Source organism: Sinocyclocheilus anshuiensis, unplaced genomic scaffold, assembly GCF_001515605.1.
Source record: "Sinocyclocheilus anshuiensis isolate Anshui unplaced genomic scaffold, SAMN03320099.WGS_v1.1 scaffold1173, whole genome shotgun sequence".
NCBI classification, from domain to species: domain Eukaryota; kingdom Metazoa; phylum Chordata; class Actinopteri; order Cypriniformes; family Cyprinidae; genus Sinocyclocheilus; species Sinocyclocheilus anshuiensis.
In genome coordinates, this window is record NW_015555772.1 from 66,398 (window position 1) to 70,296 (window position 3,899).

The following is a 3,899-nucleotide window of genomic DNA, read 5'->3' on the forward strand; positions in this document are numbered from 1 at the left end:
AAAAAATGTATATAAAAATAAAAAAGTATATATATATATATATATATATATATATATATATATATATAATTTTAAGCATACAGTGAGACGTAAATGATGAAAATGTGCAAGTTTCCACTGACTAAAACAAGACTAAAATGCTCAGACATTTAGTTGACTAAAACTAAAACAGGACAAGTTGACTAAATATGATAAAAAAACTAAGTTACAATTGACACTAGTGGTTCAACGGATCACAAATCTCACGGTTCGGATCACATTATGGCTTTTGACCCACGGATCGGATCATTTTTCGGATCAGCAAGAAAACAAAAATATTTCAATTTAACTTGCTTTCCGTTTATTACCATTAAAATAAGAACAAATATGCAAATTGCAAGCATAGATAAATACAACAGAATATGTTACAAATAAAATAAGGTTGGTAATATTCAAATACAGAAATGTAATAACACTGCATAGTGTTCACTGTATAAATTAAATATAGTTCCCCTTCAGCTGCGTCGAAACGCTACGGGAACGCCTCCAGCGTGACCACGCTCTGAATCACATGTGTAATCAGTCCAATGGATGGGCGAGACGTCACAGGTGGGGTGACGTAGCGACCAGAAAGCATAAAAGCACGTGCGGTGAAACCGGCGTCAGCTTTTATATGTACTGTCAAGTATGAAGGAGCATTTTAAGTTATTTTCGCTGTTATCATTCAAATTTGCAAGTGGTGCCACCGGTGCCACCTCGACCCCAGGATGTTAAAAGAGAAACATTAATTCAATTTGGAATTATTGGAATTACTATTAGGAATTTATTTGTTATAATATTTGAGAGTAGGTTTTTGTTATGCCAGTTTTCATAACGTAGACAGGGCGAGTGTATATCTGAAGTCTTTGGTGTTTATTTAGCCTCTAATTGATATCCTGTTATAAATCTGTACACTAACGTTAGAAGAGGTGAAATAAACCATGCATACGAGTCGATATTCTATTGATTTGTGCTTATTGGTGCTTAACTTCTGATGAAATGTAAACATTTATTTCCCAAGTAACAACAATCACTGCAATTAAAATTTAGCAAAATAATATATTTTTTTCATAATTTTTCATACAGTAAGACGAAAATATGACTAAAACTAGACTAAAATTCTCAGACATATACCCCCGGTTTCACAGACAAGGCTTAAGCCTAGTCCTAGACTAAAATGTAAGTCTGAGCCGTTTCAACTGTTCAAACTTGCACTGACTGATCTTATCAAATTCTATTGCTTATTGGTGTAAGAGCAACTTCTGATGAAATGTACAAAATGTACATATTGAAATGTTACATCCCAAATGACAACAATCATTGCAATTAAAATTGAGCAAAAAAATGTATAAAAAAATAGTGTTGTCTGTCCATTATCACTCTTTATTTTACCAATACGAGTGTAGACAAACATACGGCGAGAGCCGGCAGCATCTCAGGCTGTGTGTTCTTCCCTGCCCGCGCTACATTTCGGGTGGGGATACACACAGTTTGTGTGTTGTCTGCTTGGGAGCAAAACACGCAGAGTCAGCTGACTGTCCGAATTGCGAACGTTTGTCACTGCGTATGCTTGCTCTCCGAGGGCTCTCTTTGAGGAGGGAGTCTTCACCGGCGTTTCTCGCGGCGCCGGCCCCGCTTTCGCCGAGGCAGAGCGGCGGCTGTGCTCGTGGGGTTCGCCTATGGATCCGGTGGAGGGAATGTAGACGGGCGAGTCTATTTTCTGGGCTGGCATGTTTTAGTTCAGATTAAAATGCAAAAATGTATAAGTGTAAACAAATGTTTAAAAAGTATTTAAGTATTTTGAGTTATTTTGAGTTGTTTGATAAACACTAAAGCAAATACAAAAATCTGAATGGCTGTTTGGAAAAAAAAAAAAAAAGGTTTTGACTTCATTCTTAATAAGCAGGTATCAGGAACAGAAAGTTGCGCTTGCAAAGCATTGCTTTGTGTACAGGAGTAACTAGGGGTAACTGCTGTATTTCTACACCTCCTGTAAGAGAGTGAACTTGCATTTTTATTCAGCTCGTCTGCTGCTTTTGTTCAGACCAATGCAAAAATCAGACTTTTCAGAATTTTCACATAGCAAATGTGCAGTGTTGTAAAATTTGACTGATCAAAAGCTTGAAAAAAAGCTAATATGTGTTCTAAAAATCCAAACAATTCAGATAATAAAGTACTGTATCTAGAATTATTCACATATTTTGAAGTCCCCACGATAACACCATGCACCATACTGACACTGTTGTTGCACTGGCACAGCATCTTCAAAGCGCTCGCAAAGCTGAATTAAACCAATAAGATACAATGCAGCAACCTCTATAACTTGCTCAATTTCTTTAATATTTTCCCTCTTCTCTGTACCAGATTAAAAGTGCTGCCTCTTCATTTGCAAACATGAACGCAAACTTTATCACAGCTATTACCCTCTACAGGCTGACTCCTAATTTTAGGTGGCATGTCAGCAGGGCAGTAATCTATACAGGCACGTCACTCACTGGTGAGAGCATCCCACTTCTGACACCATATGTTAGGGGGTCAACCAGTTGGAGTGGAAAAGAAAATGACATCCTTTACAAAAAATGTTGGTCCAATAAAACACCATTTTTGGATTATTTCACCAACATTTTGTACAGGATGTAATTTTATTTTCCACTCCAACTGGTCGGCCCCCTAATACACTTATATTGTATTCTTCCAATAATTAATCAAATGCAGCTACAATGTTTTCAGCACTGTGATGGCCTTTGGACTTCAGAGTGTATTCATTAGATGTGGAGTTAAAAACATGAGCTGTTACTCCCAGGTAAGGCTTCAATGTGTGATCTATCCACTGATATGAGGAAATTATTATGACTTGTGATAGATAAACAAATAATTTAGTGTGCATATTATATTTTTACAGGATTAGAATAGAATATCTGAATATAACTAAATGTTTTTTTTTAGAGCAGCAACATTAAAGTTTACAACCGCAAAATCACTCTATATATTATAACGTTAGCTTCTTCACTTCTCCGCGACTGCTGTGTGTGTGTGTGTGTGTGTGTGTGTGTGTGTGCCCGCACTCGTGTGTGTGTTCGTTAGAGGAGCCAACACATGAGAGACAGAGAGAGCAAAGGCTGCTGATCTGCAGCCCCACGGCCCGTTTAATGGAACGTTTCATTGCCCATCGCTAAATAACGTTCATATCACAATAACGATGATACAGTTGCTGCCGTGTGTTTTGAGTTTGAGCTCCATCAAGTTAATTCTTTATCGTCTATTTTTTATCTTGTGGAGAAGCAGATCCGTGACCTGGTGGAGACGCAGACCCAGCTGAGAGAGCGGAGAGCCGGGCTGGAAACATCCCAGGCTGACGCTCACAAGTCCGAGGTAAGTATACAGCGCGCTGCTAATTCTCCCACCACGCAGCCGCAGCAGAAGACGCGAGCCAGGCCCCAGGCGACAACCTCTCCCCCTCCACTGCTTCCGCTCTTCGAGATCTCCACCTGGAACCGCTTCGCTCCCCTCCGCGAGACGGAATGCGACGCTGTGATCATCGGGTAAAAATATAAATTTAATGCAGGATCTAGAAAAAATCTGATATAAATTTAATGAGAAAAATGTAAAATAAATGAACAAAAACAATTGTTAAAGTTTGGGCTCTTAAACATTAGATCACTCTCACCCAAAGCAGTTATTTTAAATGAAATGATAACAGATAATAGTTTTGATGTACTCTGCTTGACTGAAACCTGGCTAAAACCAAATGATTATATTGGTCTAAATGAGTCTACTCCACCAAGCTACTGTTATAAGCATGAACCCCGTCAGACTGGTCGTGGTGGCGGTGTTGCAACAATATATATATAATAATAATAGTGATATTCTCAATGTTACTG